This window comes from Labrus bergylta, chromosome 11 (genome assembly GCF_963930695.1).
Source record: "Labrus bergylta chromosome 11, fLabBer1.1, whole genome shotgun sequence".
Lineage (NCBI taxonomy): Eukaryota > Metazoa > Chordata > Actinopteri > Labriformes > Labridae > Labrus > Labrus bergylta.
In genome coordinates this window covers 29,895,055-29,910,933 of record NC_089205.1, presented here as the reverse complement: position 1 = coordinate 29,910,933, position 15,879 = coordinate 29,895,055, and the positions used below count along the sequence as shown (strand labels likewise).

The 15,879-nt window shown below is 45.1% G+C and overlaps 1 protein-coding gene and 1 long non-coding RNA gene across 3 annotated transcripts in view; both read left to right on the top strand.

Annotated features, from left to right (window-relative positions):
* Positions 1-15,879, top strand: part of LOC110004383 (fibroblast growth factor 12) — a 56,166-nt gene that overhangs the window by 1,406 nt on the left and 38,881 nt on the right. The window contains exon 1 of one of the 2 annotated variants that reach the window (XM_065960219.1): positions 12,971-15,879. This exon is cut by the window's right edge and continues 636 nt beyond it. The exons of the other annotated variant lie outside the window; for it this stretch is intronic. The gene's annotated coding sequence lies outside the window, so the exon portion shown is untranslated. Of the gene's footprint in view, positions 1-12,970 lie in introns of those variants that run through there. 2 annotated transcript variants of the gene reach the window in all.
* Positions 2,917-8,506, top strand: LOC136180548 (uncharacterized). The gene is made up of 2 exons (XR_010667175.1): positions 2,917-6,622; positions 6,655-8,506. It is a non-coding gene; the product is annotated as an uncharacterized lncRNA (long non-coding RNA).

The following is a 15,879-nucleotide window of genomic DNA, read 5'->3' as shown; positions in this document are numbered from 1 at the left end:
GTGGAGACTTAAGACATAAAGAGACAGACAGACAGGTGGAGGCTTGAGACATAAAGAGACAGACAGACAGGTGGAGACTTAAGACATAAAGAGACAGACAGACAGGTGGAGGCTTGAGACATAAAGCGACAGACAGACAGGTGGAGGCTTAAGACATAAAGAGACAGACAGACAGGTGGAGGCTTGAGACATAAAGAGACAGACAGACAGGTGGAGGCTTAAGACATAAAGCGACAGACAGACAGGTGGAGGCTTGAGACATAAAGAGACAGACAGACAGACAGACAGGTGGAGGCTTGAGACATAAAGAGACAGACAGGTGGAGACTTAAGACATAAAGAGACAGACAGACAGGTGGAGGCTTGAGACATAAAGAGACAGACAGACAGGTGGAGACTTAAGACATAAAGAGACAGACAGACAAGTGGAGGCTTGAGACATAAAGCGACAGACAGACAGGTGGAGGCTTAAGACATAAAGAGACAGACAGACAGGTGGAGGCTTGAGACATAAAGAGACAGACAGACAGGTGGAGGCTTAAGACATAAAGCGACAGACAGACAGGTGGAGGCTTGAGACATAAAGAGACAGACAGACAGACAGACAGGTGGAGGCTTGAGACATAAAGAGACAGACAGGTGGAGACTTAAGACATAAAGAGACAGACAGACAGGTGGAGGCTTGAGACATAAAGAGACAGACAGACAGGTGGAGACTTAAGACATAAAGAGACAGACAGACAGGTGGAGGCTTGAGACATAAAGAGACAGACAGACAGGTGGAGGCTTAAGACATAAAGCGACAGACAGACAGGTGGAGGCTTGAGACATAAAGAGACAGACAGACAGACAGGTGGAGGCTTGAGACATAAAGAGACAGACAGACAGGTGGAGGCTTAAGACATAAAGCGACAGACAGACAGGTGGAGGCTTGAGACATAAAGAGACAGACAGACAGACAGACAGGTGGAGGCTTGAGACATAAAGAGACAGACAGGTGGAGACTTAAGACATAAAAAGACAGACAGACAGGTGGAGGCTTGAGACATAAAGAGACAAACAGACAGGTGGAGACTTAAGACATAAAGAGACAGACAGACAGGTGGAGGCTTGAGACATAAAGAGACAGACAGACAGGTGGAGACTTAAGACATAAAGAGACAGACAGACAGACAGGTGGAGGCTTGAGACATAAAGAGACAGACAGGTGGAGACTTAAGACATAAAGAGACAGACAGACAGGTGGAGGCTTAAGACATAAAGAGACAGACAGACAGGTGGAGGCTTGAGACATAAAGAGACAGACAGACAGGTGGAGACTTAAGACATAAAGAGACAGACAGACAGGTGGAGGCTTGAGACATAAAGAGACAGACAGACAGGTGGAGACTTAAGACATAAAGAGACAGACAGACAGGTGGAGGCTTGAGACATAAAGAGACAGACAGGTGGAGACTTAAGACATAAAGAGACAGACAGACAGGTGGAGGCTTGAGACATAAAGAGACAGACAGGTGGAGACTTAAGACATAAAGAGACAGACAGACAGGTGGAGACTTAAGACATAAAGAGACAGACAGACAGGTGGAGGCTTGAGACATAAAGAGACAGACAAGTGGAGACTTAAGACATAAAGAGACAGACAGACAGGTGGAGGCTTAAGACATAAAGAGACAGACAGACAGACAGGTGGAGACTTAAGACATAAAGAGACAGACAGACAGGTGGAGGCTTAAGACATAAAGAGACAGACAGACAGGTGGAGGCTTAAGACATAAAGAGACAGACAGGTGGAGACTTAAGACATAAAGAGACAGACAGGTGGAGACTTAAGACATAAAGAGACAGACAGACAGGTGGAGGCTTGAGACATAAAGAGACAGACAGGTGGAGACTTAAGACATAAAGAGACAGACAGACAGGTGGAGACTTAAGACATAAAGAGACAGACAGACAGACAGGTGGAGGCTTGAGACATAAAGAGACAGACAGGTGGAGACTTAAGACATAAAGAGACAGACAGACAGGTGGAGGCTTGAGACATAAAGAGACAGACAGGTTTAGGCTTAAGACATAAAGAGACAGACAGACAGACAGGTGGAGGCTTAAGACAAAGAGACAGACAGACAGACAGACACGTGGAGGCTTAAGACAAAGAGACAGACAGACAGACAGGTGGAGGCTTAAGACATAAAGAGACAGACAGACAGGTGGAGGCTTAAGACAGAAAGAGACAGACGGACAGGTGGAGGCTTAAGACATAAAGAGACAGACAGACAGGTGGCGACTTAAGACATAAAGAGACAGACAGACAGACAGGTGGAGGCTTAAGACATAGAGAGAGAGACAGACAGACAGGTGGCGGCTTAAGACATAAAGAGACAGACAGACAGGTGGCGGCTTAAGACATAAAGAGACAGACAGACAGGTGGAGGCTTAAGGCATAAAGAGACAGACAGACAGACAGACAGGTGGAGGCTTAAGACATAAAGAGACAGACAGACAGGTGGAGGCTTCAGACATAAAGAGACAGACAGACAGACAGGTGGAGGCTTAAGACATAAAGAGACAGACAGACAGACAGACAGGTGGAGGCTTGAGACATAAAGAGACAGACAGACAGGTGGCGGCTTAAGGCATAAAGAGACAGACAGACAGACAGGTGGAGGCTTAAGACATGAAGAGACAGACAGACAGGTGGCGGCTTAAGACATAAAGAGACAGACAGACAGGTGGAGGCTTAAGACATAAAGAGACAGACAGACAGACAGACAGGTCGAGGCTTAAGCCATAAAGAGACAGACAGACAGGTGGCGGCTTAAGACATAAAGAGACAGACAGACAGACAGGTGGAGGCTTAAGACATGAAGAGACAGACAGACAGGTGGCGGCTTAAGACATAAAGAGACAGACAGACAGGTGGAGGCTTAAGACATAAAGAGACAGACAGACAGACAGACAGGTCGAGGCTTAAGCCATAAAGAGACAGACAGACAGGTGGCGGCTTAAGGCATAAAGAGACAGACAGACAGACAGGTGGAGGCTTAAGACATAGAGAGACAGACAGACAGGTGGCGGCTTAAGACATAAAGAGACAGACAGACAGACAGGTGGAGGCTTAAGACATGAAGAGACAGACAGACAGGTGGCGGCTTAAGACATAAAGAGACAGACAGACAGGTGGAGGCTTAAGACATAAAGAGACAGACAGACAGGTGGCGGCTTAAGACATAAAGAGACAGACAGACAGGTGGAGGCTTAAGACATAAAGAGACAGACAGACAGACAGACAGACAGGTGGAGGCTTAAGACATAAGGAGACAGACAGACAGACAGACAGGTTGTTGCAGGCAGACAGGAGAGTGTAAACAGACAAAAAAGGAGGGAGAGACAGACAGGAAGGCAAAGAACGACGGACTGATAGGAAAACAAATAGTCTCAAGATTTTTAAAGCAGAGAGAGAGACAGTTACAAAGTATGTGAGACAGGTTGGGAGGCAGAGAGACAGACAACAGAGGAGAGAGAGAGACAGATATGCAGACCTTCAAAAGACAGACAGGATCGTAAGAGACGGGTACGAGATGTACGTTGAAAGTTAGCAAGACTGTGAGACAGGTACCTTTAAAGAGAGAGAGACAGGTGGGACAAAGCATATCAGAGAGAAAGACAGGTGGGACAAAGCATATCAGAGAGAAAGACAGGTGGGACAAAGCATATCAGAGAGAAAGACAGGTGGTTGCAGGCAGACAGGTGAGAGTATAAAACGACTGAACAAGGTGTTGATGCCAAGGGACAGGAACAGAAAGAAAGGAGAGACAGACAGGAAGGCAGAGAGACAGCTAAGAGGTCAGACAGACAGGTGGGCAGTGAGACAGATAATGGGTCAGACAGACAGGTGGGCAGTGAGAGAGAGACAGGACAGTTGACGTAGTGTCAGGACCTGAAGACAGGAAGGATGACACAAGGAGGCAATGAGAGACAGATATAAGGTAGGAGAGACAGGTGGACAAGGAGACAGACAGGTGGGACATACAGCATGCCAGAGAGACAGACAGGATGTTGCAAGCAGACAGGTGAGAGACGGAGGGAGAGACAGACAGGAGAGCAGTGAGAGGAGAGAGAGACAGATGGGACTGACTAATATTCTCAGGACTTAGAGACAGACAGGAAGGCAAAGGGAGACCACATGAAGGTAGGTGAGACAGGTGGGAGGCAGAGAGAGAGACAGACAGACAGGGGAGAAGAGAGACAGATATGCAGAGGTGGCAGAACATCCGACAGACAGACAGGTAATGGGAAAACAGACAGACAGGAGGACTGACAAGGAGTAAATGTTTGTGAGACAGGGGGAAGACTGAGTGACAGACAGACAGACAGGTATGCAGAGGTGGCAGACCTTCAAAAGACAGATAGGATCGTAAGAGACGGGTCGGAGAAAGTTAGCAAGACGGTTAGGAGGTATGTGAGACAGGTGGATCTAAGAGAGGAAGACAGGTGGCTGCAGGCAGACAGGTGAGAGTGAGGACAACCAGTGGAACCTGAACACACACACGAAGGCACAAATACACGTAACAATAAGAGAGAGACAGACAGGAGAGCAGAGAGAGGAGAGAGAGACAGACAGGAGGGCAGTGAGAGCAGAGAGAGACAGACAGGAGGGCAGTGAGAGGAGAGAGAGACAGACAGGAGAACAGTGAGAGGAGAGAGAGACAGACAGGAGGGCAGTGAGAGGAGAGAGAGACAGACAGGAGAACAGTGAGAGGAGAGAGAGACAGACAGGAGGGCAGTGAGAGCAGAGAGAGACAGACAGGAGGGCAGAGAGAGACAGACAGGAGAGCAGTGAGAGCAGAGAGAGACAGACAGGAGGGCAGAGAGACAGACAGGAGAGCAGTGAGAGCAGAGAGAGACAGACAGGAGGGCAGTGAGAGGAGAGAGAGACAGACAGGAGAGCAGAGAGAGACAGACAGGAGAGCAGTGAGAGACAGACAGGAGAACAGAGAGAGACAGACAGGAGAGCAGAGAGAGACAGACAGATTAAACTTCTGATCTTCAGCAGGTTAGCGATGACAACAAGCTAACAAGCTACGAGTGGATTTTTTAAAGTTAGAGTCGGGTCTGAAGCCTCAGCAGCTAACACAGCCGGTCAGCCAGAGGGGAACTGATCAGGGATCAGGCTTTATTGTGTCGTATGTTCAGAAATGTCCGCAGGGCGAGGACAAAGCAGCGTGGATGTGTTGGGAACGGCAGGCGGTGAGCGGATGTGACTCTCTGAGAGCAGACGAGGCCTCAGCCTGTGTTCAAACAGAGAACTGAAGAAGACTTCTTCAGAGAGCAGGGATCTATACCACGCTGTAAAGACAGCAGCCCATTGGACGGGGAGTATTTTTGGACCGCGGCGTCCTCTCCCAGCGTCCTCTCCCAGCGTCCTCTCCCAGCGTCCTCTCCCAGCGTCCTCTCCCAGCGTCCTGTCTGCAGCTCGTCTCCGGGCCGGCAGAGAAAAGGCGTCTGTGATGTTGTAAAGTGAGGAGTTAAAAAGCTGTGAGTGAGTCAGCCTCCTGCTGTGTGATCTCATGGACTCAGTGTTCAACCCACCTGAACTGTGATGTCATTAAAGGAACAGCTCAGCTTTCTGCCAAATACTCGCTGTGAGACTCTCACAAGGCTCTGCAGGACTGTGGGCTCAAGTGTTCCTTTTATTTTTATACTGCCATGACACATTTCAAGCTGCATGCAGTTAGCTTAGCTTCATGTAGCCGCGTGATATTTAGGCATATACGACGTCCCGGTCTCTTTTTGCTTTTGTTTCCAATTTTCATTTTGATATCTGTTAGCAGAGACCGGTCACTGCTGGGGGGCCCGAGGCCAGAGGGGCTGACACGCTTTAAATCACAGCAGTGAGTCAAAATGTGAGCGGTGGAAACCTCCCTGAAGAGGCCCCGTCTGACAGCACTCATTACTCAGAAGCTGTTTTCACATCTGCACTCCTGAACACATCCAGATAGATTCAGGAGGAATGCTCCGGATATTCTCCTGATGTGGTTGTTCACACATGCACCTCACAGCTGGAGACTTTACCTGCCAGACAAGATGGGGGGCAGAATCTCAAAGTGAACTACAGAGGAGAAGAACATCCTGGAGAACAGGAAACATGCAGCAGGTTGATTAGAGCACGGAGATGGTAGAGGTGGCGTGCAGACAGTCTATGGTCGTTCAGCGATCACAGGTGAATAAAGGTCACCACCCCCTCCCACTGGCCCCTCCCACTGGCCCCTCCCACTGGCTCCAGGTGAATTCTCCTGATTATATCCTGCTGTGTTCTCACATCAGCTCACTCTGACTTTCTGCAGAATAAAAGTACTGGAGGTCTTCCAGAAGAAACTCAGGTGTGAAAGCTGTTTTGTGTTTGTCCCCACAGCGTCACATATACAGGTCTGCATGTACACACACTGACCTCTGCCACCTTCTGAGTCACTACAAAGTGCGTGAATTTTTACATCTACTTATAAAAATAATTTCTGCAGAATAAATACGAGGAGGCTGGAGGAGAAACACTGGGTGAAGAGAGAAACATTCAGTGAAGTGTGTGCAGGGGGCTTCAGGGTGCAGATCTTAATCAGGTAAATGTTCATGGATGAAACTCTTTAGACTGCTAAAGTAAGTTTGTGTTTTAACTCTCAGATTATTAAAGTGTTTTTTTAGTTTCCTCATCATCACGTCCAGGTTTAAAGTATTTAATGTGAGGTGCAAACGCGACGAAGAATCATTCAATATTTACATGAAAACCGCTGCTGAGGGACCAGACTGTGGACCGCATGACCTGTGTGTGACTGACAGGGGGCGGGGCTTAAAGAGGTGTGTGTGTGTGTGTGTGTGTGTGTGTGTGTGTGTGTGTAAAGTGAGGTCAGGTACAGTGTCAGTGTGTTTGTTTATAACAGACAGGTCGGCGGGTTGTTTTATTGATTCAGGGATCAAATCCACACGATTCAGGACTGTAGTGACCCACTGAAACCTGAGAGACTGAAACACACACACACACACACACACACACACACACACACACACACACACACACACACACACACACACACACACACACACACACACACACACACACACACACAGGGTCCCACAGGAGGTGTATGTTTCTTGTCGATTTCTGTTTGTTTTTCTGCTGAGAATCACCCAAACACAGTGTCAGAGTGTGTATATGTCTGTGTGCAGTGTGTGTGTGTGTGTGTGTGTGTGTGTGTGTGTGTGTGTGTGTGTGTGTGTGTGTGTGTGTGTGTAACCTTGTCAAAAATCCAACATACCTGTGGATCAGCTGGGTGTTTGATTAGCCCTGCCAGCAGTTTCCAATCTGTGTTGTATGGTATCTGTGTGTACGTGCAGTAGTTGTTGAGCATTTTGGTGTTTGTACACAGTGATGATGAAAATGATGAAGACAGCTGTGTAAAAATCCTGCAGTTCCTGGAGTGTCCACTAGAGGCTTGCTGCAGAAGCACAGGAAGTCACATACACACCCATTCTAAAAAGCCTGTTTTTACAGCAGAGATGAACATGTTTACAGCCTGGTTCAAAAAACCAAATAGGTGTGATTAGCTCATGTCTGGATGGACACACACTGTACGGGGGGTGAATGGATGAGTTAATACTGACGGACTCTTTACTCAGCAGCCTCTACCATCAGTGTGTGAATGGATGAGTTAATACTGACGGACTCTTTACTCAGCGGCCTCTACCATCAGTGTGTGAATGTGTATGAATGGATGAGTTAATACTGACGGACTCTTTACTCAGCGGCCTCTACCATCAGTGTGTGAATGTGTGTGAACGGATGAGTTAATACTGATGGACTCTTTACTCAGCAGCCTCTACCATCAGTGTGTGAATGGATGAGTTAATACTGACGGACTCTTTACTCAGCAGCCTCTACCATCAGTGTGTGAATGTGTGTGAACGGATGAGTTAATACTGATGGACTCTTTACTCAGCGGCCTCTACCATCAGTGTGTGAATGGATGAGTTAATACTGATGGACTCTTTACTCAGCAGCCTCTACCATCAGTGTGTGAATGTGTATGAATGGATGAGTTAATACTGACGGTCTCTTTACTCAGCAGCCTCTACCATCAGTGTGTGAATGTGTGTGACCTGCGGTGTAAAAAGAGCTTTGAGGAGTCAAAAGACTAGAAAAGAAATATACAAGCTCAAGTCCATTTACAATTTTTCTGCCCACTTGATGTGCACAACACCGCTGTGACGTAACGTTGAGATCTACTCCAAACTGGTCTTAGTGGTCGCAACACAGCAGCATCATGGGAAATGTAGTTATTTTTAGAATCATCATTATAATGGGGACATCTTTGTAGGGCTTTATTCACTTTCCAATCCTGAAACAGCTGCTACAACATCGTGACCTGTTAAATACACACACACACACACACACACACACACACACACACACACACACACACACACACACACACACACACACACACACACACACACACACACACACCTCCTCCACTGGGCTGGAGATGAACATAAACAGCAGGAGATGCTGAGATCAGCACAAACAGACTGATGACTGTGTGTGTGTGTGTGTGTGTGTGTGTGTGTGTGTGTGTGTGTGTGTGTGTGTGTGTGTGTGTGTGTGTGTGTGTGTGTGTGTGTGTGTCCCTCCCTGTTTAGCCTTTTGTTCTCTGTTCTGGTCTCCGTCCCTCTATCTGTTATTTAATTGACTGAATTAAAATAATAAGTGAACTTTTCATTTATGGATCTGTGATCAGCAAAATGACATCATCAAACAGCTGACATCAGGTGACATCATCAGGTGTGTTGCCTGGGTAACAGCAGCAGATGGTCTCAGGTGTGTCAGGGGAAATTAACCTTTAAAGTGTTTAAAAACCTGAAGAGACGACGCAGACTGTTCAGCATCGATAAATCTATTTACAGGAAAGTCATTTATTTAGAGCCTGCAGGAGTTTACCTGCAGGACTCCTTCCTCTCTGACACACCTGTCTTATGACTAATGTGCAAAGTATTGTTCAACCTACCAAAGTGTCAGAGTATTGGAACTTTATGATGTTTAAATGATGTTCAGTCTACTTCCTGGTTTCTCAGAAACACCCAGAACATTTCATATTTTGATAACTGTTATTTTAAAGATCGATAGATTCAGATTGAAAGAAACACTTTTAATAAACGACTCCTGTTTCAGGAAACAAAGAAATGCAGAAAAACTCCTGCAAAGATTGACAACTCTTTGAACCGTTGAAATGTTTTTATGCAGTTCATACAGAGTCTGCAGACAGTTTTAGATGTTCAGAAATACGGCTGACCGATATTAGGAAGAGAAAAAATCAGATACCGATGTATCGGCTAGTGTTGCAGTCCAGACCACACTGACTAAGACCAAGACCGGCTAAAAATGTCTTTTATTCCAAATCTGAGACCTTCAAAAAGGGGTCTCATGACCGGTCTTCAGTCCAGGACCTTTTTCAAGTACAGCAACACTAGTATCGTCCGATATCATTCTGAGATCTTTGTTGGATCAGCAGAGATAGAGACATAATCTTTGTATTGATCCCTAAAGTCCAAACCACATTTTTCCCATCTTGAGATCTGGATAAAAAGGATACTGTGGCGTTCCCATCATGTACGGTGGAGTGAATCAGGTCACGTTGGAGACAAGAAGAAAGAACATGGACTCTAGTATTCATCATGTTTACAGAGATACTCAAGTCCATGTTAACACACTCAGGGTTCAGACTTTTATTGTGACGCAACGTCCAAATTTTATAAAGGAGAATGGCCTTCAAAATAAAATGAGCTTTACTTTTGGTCTGAACTCCTTTAAAGCTGATTAAAGGCGCCTCAGATATACGTATATCTGTGCAAGGTCGCGCTTGCCGTCCATGTGCACTGCGCTCCGTGAAGAGACCTCGGTGCAGCCAATAGGAGGGAAGCTCAGATCACAACAAACGCTGTCTCACTTTCCTGAGCTCTAGTTTACAGACGTAACACCTCAGCAGACGAAACGTCAGAGCTTTCTACTTGAAGAGTGGACACATACAAACACTCTGTGCAGCCAGAAGAAGCTACTTTCAACCTGCGTGGTTGATGGACGCGTTCGTGAGCTCCTCCCCTGCTCTTCACTCAGCGCCACACCGTATCCTACCCGTGAGGCTAGGCCAATTTTAACGATGTGTTTTTAATATTTTATCAGAGGATGATTCAGCAGAGTGCAGGAAAATATATCTACACCATCATCTCCTCTCAGCAGCCTAATATCACTTTACATAATGGATGGAGTTAGCATGGAGCCTAATATCACTTATTTTAATCGATGCTAAAGAGTTAGCATGGCGCTTAATGTCACTCATTATAATGGATGCTAAAGCGTTAGCATGGAGCCCAATATCACTTATTTTAATCGATGCTTAAGTGCTAGCATGGAGCCTAATGTCACTCATTATAATCGATGCTAAAGCATTAGCATGGAGCCTAATATCACTCATTATAATGGATGCTAAAGCGTTAGCAGGGAGCTAATGGATGCGGTGATGGATGATGCTGTCGTCTCTCATAATGTTTCCTCTGTGTCGACACACGGGACACTTTATGGGAACCTGGTGTGTCCCTTTAAGAGTATCACCATGGATACAGAGTGAAGGGGCGAGAGAAAGCGAACAAGAGTGTGTGTCAGAGAGAGAGAGAGAGAGAGAGAGAGAGAGAGGATTGGGAAACGGGCGAGCAAGCTTAACCTTAAAGTGTATCGTCATGTAGAGAGAGAGAGAGTCAGCAGGCCTTTCAATAATTTATGAGGCTCTTCTCCAAATGGTCTCTGCAGGACACACACACATGCACACACACACACACACACACACACACACACACACACACACACACACACACACACACACACACACACACACGTAATGCGGCTGTGTGGCTGCAATAGATGAACAGGATGGATGTCTGAGTGCTGCAGCGCTGCATTAACACTCCCATCAGCTACACCTCTGACTACACACACACACACACACACACACACACACACACACACACACACACACACACACACACACACACACACACACACACACACACACACACACACACACACACACTCAGTAACAGACTGTATTAAGCTCCAACCACTTCCTGAACCAGGAAGCATTATTCTCCTCTTAGTATTTGGTCGTTCAGGATCAGTCGGCTGTTTTTGTTGTTGTGTCATCAAGAAGAGTAAACTAAAGGTCTAAATAATGAACCCAGTGAAGAAGATGTCTTACAGATGCAATCCTTCTAATATCCAACAGGTGACAAAACTAATTTGATCCTATAGAAGTCTTTTTATTCCCTCAGTAAATATTTTTCTAAAATGTTTATGGTCTCAGTCTGTATGTTCAGGTGTTCTTGAACACAGCATGATGTTCATTTAATCAGTTATGGTCCCATTTAGAGTCAAAGAGTCCAGAAAGAGGGGGAGGAGTTAGGCCCAGGGCTACCTCTGTTTTTACATAATGTCACCATGGCAACCCCAACCTCAAAAGTGTAATACTCTGAGAAGTTTGCCTTTTGTTTGGGAAGTCACTTTATCAACATGACGTCAAAACAGGCATCGAATGAACAACAAATCATCCTCAGAGAGACAAAGAGACATGTTGTTAGCATGTTTTTCTCTTTATTCCCGCGTGATCTTGTAGTTCTCTTGTGATCTTGTAGTTCTCCTGTGATCTTGTAGTTCTTCTGTGATCTTGTAGTTCTCCTGTGATCTTGTAGTTCTCCTGTGATCTTGTAGTTCTTCTGTGATCTTGTAGTTCTTCTGTGATCTTGTAGTTCTCTTGTGATCTTGTAGTTCTCCTGTGATCTTGTAGTTCTTCTGTGATCTTGTAGTTCTCCTGTGATCTTGTAGTTCTCTTGTGATCTTGTAGTTCTCCTGTGATCTTGTAGTTCTCTTGTGATCTTGTAGTTCTCCTGTGATCTTGTAGTTCTAATGTGATCTTGTAGTTCTCCTGTGATCTTGTAGTTCTCCTGTGATCTTGTAGTTCTCCTGTGATCTTGTAGTTTTCTTGTGATCTTGTAGTTCTCCTTAGATCTTGTAGTTCTTCTGTGATCTTGTAGTTCTCCTTTGATTTTGTAGTTCTCCTGTGTTCTTGTAGTTCTCTTGTGATCTTGTAGCTCTCCTGTAATCTTGTAGTTCTCCTGTGATCTTGTAGTTCTCTTGTGATCTTGTAGTTCTCCTGTGATCTTGTACTTCTCCTGTGATCTTGTAGTTCTCTTGTGATCTTGTAGTTCTCCTTCGATCTTGTAGCTCTCCTGTGATCTTGTAGCTCTCCTGTGATCTTGTAGTTCTCCTGTGATCTTGTAGTTCTCTTGTGATCTTGTAGCTCTCCTGTGATCTTGTAGTTCTCCTTCGATCTTGTAGCTCTCCTGTGATCTTGTAGTTCTCCTGTGATCTTGTAGCTCTCCTGTGATCTTGTAGTTCTCTTGTGATCTTGTAGCTCTCCTGTGATCTTGTACTTCTCCTGTGATCTTGTACTTCTCCTGTGATCTTGTAGTTCTCTTGTGATCTTGTAGTTCTCTTGTGATCTTGTAGGTCTCCTGTGATCTTGTAGTTCTCTAGTGATCTTGTACTTCTCCTGTGATCTTGTACTTCTCCTGTGATCTTGTAGTTCTCTTGTGATCTTGTAGTTCTCTCGTGATCTTGTAGGTCTCCTGTGATCTTGTAGTTCTCTAGTGATCTTGTACTTCTCCTGTGCTCTTGTAGTTCTCTAGTGATCTTGTAGTTCTCTTGTGATCTTGTAGTTCTCCTGTGATGTTGTAGTTCTCTTGTGATCCTGTAGTTCTCCTGTGCTCTTGTAGTTCTCTAGTGATCTTGTAGTTCTCTTGTGATCTTGTAGTTCTCCTGTGATCTTGTAGTTCTCCTGTGCTCTTGTAGTTCTCTAGTGATCTTGTACTTCTCCTGTGATCTTGTAGTTCTCTTGTGATCTTGTAGTTCTCCTGTGATCTTGTACTTCTCCTGTGATCTTGTACTTCTCCTGTGCTCTTGTAGTTCTCTAGTGATCTTGTAGTTCTCTTGTGATCTTGTAGTTCTCCTGTGATGTTGTAGTTCTCTTGTGATCTTGTAGTTCTCCTGTGATCTTGTAGTTCTCTTGTGATCTTGTAGTTCTCCTGTGCTCTTGTAGTTCTCTTGTGATCTTGTAGTTCTCCTGTGATCTTGTAGTTCTCTTGTGATCTTGTAGTTCTCTTGTGATCTTGTAGTTCTCCTGTGATCTTGTAGTTCTCCTGTGATCTTGTAGTTAATTTACATCGACATGCAGCATGACAGGGACAATATTTAAAATCTATATTAAAACACAATGTATTGCACGTCACGTCCTGCAGGAGACGGTGCCTTCATGTACTCAAATTGAAAGATAGAGAACGACGTGCACACTCTTCAACATCCTCTTCTCCTGACAGAGCGCTGGGTGTAACGCCCCACGCCTTCACAACATGTTGATGAAGTCAAAAGAAGTTAAAGAGAGATATCTGACTTTGGATTCAGGAGAACAGAAACAGAAACAGAAGCTTTAATTTGTGTTTTTTGATGCACTTTGATCTGGTATTCTCGTCACATCATGCAGACGTGTTCCTCTCACAGCCTGAGTCCTGAAGACGAGCGAACGGGAAGAATCTGTGCAGATTCACTCTGCTGACAGAGAGCCTTAAAAAGAGAAGAAGGATCCATCAGTGGGAGGAAACAGGGATCAGTTAACCCTACGTCCTTCACTGCTGCAGCTCTCCTCCTCCTGTCACACCCTGACGCCTCCTCCTGCTGCTGCTGCACTCTGCCCCCTGCTGGCCGCTCTGAGAACTGACTCTGCAGTGCAGCTCAGACACAAACACAAACACAGCACGTCGCCTGCGCTTCAGTCTGACACAAAGCAGCGAGTCAGAGCGACACGTGTCACCTGTCGAGGGTTTCCAGGTGAAACTCTCTCTGACGCCGACGTCCCATGAAGGAGGAAGACGAGGATGATGAAGACGAGTCACGCATGTTAATGAGCCTCAGGCAACACGAGTACATGAACAGACTCCAGATCAGAAGGCAGTGCAGATATTTCCATCTCGGGAAAACAACACAGATAATGTTCACAGAGACGTTTTTAGAGGCGTCTAAAGATGTGATCAAACATGTCCTACTTTATTTTAACACATGGAGGGATTCAGTTCGACACGTTTTAAAGACACAACTGGAACACTTAGAACTGTACATCAGAATATTTGAGGATTTTTTTTACATTTATTTAACGAGTGAATCTCTGATAGCGGAGTCCAACTAAACCACAACAAGAACTCAGACGTTACTGGAAAGATTTTAAAACTCAGGAAACTCAAATACACATTAAAGGTGACATATCCTCCTCCTCTTCTTCAGTGTAAATAAGTCTCAGAGCTCCTCAAAACATGTGTGTGAAGTTTCTTGTTCTAAATCCACTCTGATCCTGTGTTTGATCATGTCTATAAACCCCTCTATTTCAGCCCTGCTCAGAACAGGCTGTTTCTGTGTCTGTACCTTTAAATATGTAAATGAGCTCCACTTATTCAAGTCTCCTTTGACAAAAACTTTTTCCTTTAAAGTGTCAGTCTGAGGATCTGTGGTTAGTTAAGGGTCTTTAATATCAGTGGGACATTTGAAAGTCTATGGTTAGTTCAGGTGTCTTTTATATCAGTGGGATATTTGAGTGTCTATGGTTAGTTCAGGTGTCTTTAATATTAGTAGGACATTTGAGTGTCTATGGTTAGTTCAAGTGTCTTTAATATCAGTAGGACATTTGAATGTCTATGGTTAGTTCGAGTGTCTTTAATAGCAGTGGGACATTTGAGTGTCTGGTTAGTTCAGGTATCTTTTTATCAGTGGGATATTCCACTATCTGTGGTTAGTTCAGGGTCTGTACTTACAGTGGGAGAAACTTTTGGGACTTTTGAGTGCTTATGGTTAGTTCTTTGTTTCAGTTTGATTAATATTTATTGACTTTGCTTAATGTCATATTTGAATGTAACTTTTTTGTTTACGTTTGAACCTGAATCTTGTCTGTGCTTATTTTATCATCTTTAAATCCTGAAGTCTGAGCCAGCCTGTGAGCTGTGACTCGACACAGACGGTGCAAACTGTGATTCTCAATCCTCAGGAAGAGGTTCTGAGACGGATGGTAAAACATTGGGCCATTTTGATTGGGCGAGAGCAGCAGGTGAATCTTTGTCCAGTGGGACAGTAAGACTCTGTGGTCAGCGACTTCAGAGCGCCACACATCACCATCATGTCTGCCCGTGTCCCAACGCCTACTCCTCTTACTTCCTGTTTGTTTTTTCTCTCCTATAGACGGATATTTCCTAATTTTTCTTTGTTGACTTTCTTTGACAAACTTTTTTTCTCACAGCAGGGCAACGAGAGTGAGTTCTGTCAGATGGGGCCCCCTTAGGGAGGTTTCCTGCTGTTGTTGCAAAAATTGCACGTTTAGGGCCAGTGCTTTGGTTTAAGTCTGTCAGCCTTCATTTTTCCCTTTGTGGAATAGTTGGACCTCAGAGTTACTGTGGTTAGTTCAGTGTCTTTACTCACAGTGGGAAAGTCCACTATCTGTGGTTAGTTCAGTGTCTTTACTCACAGTGGGAAAGTCCACTATCTGTGGTTAGTTCAGTGTCTTTACTCACAGTGGGAAAGTCCACTATCTGTGGTTAGTTCAGTGTCTTTACTCACAGTGGGAAAGTCCACTATCTGTGGTTAGTTCAGTGTCTTTACTCACAGTGGGAAAGTCCACGATCTGTGGTTAGTTCAGTGTCTTTACTCACAGTGGGAAAGTCCACTATCTGTGTTTAATTTAGTGTCTTT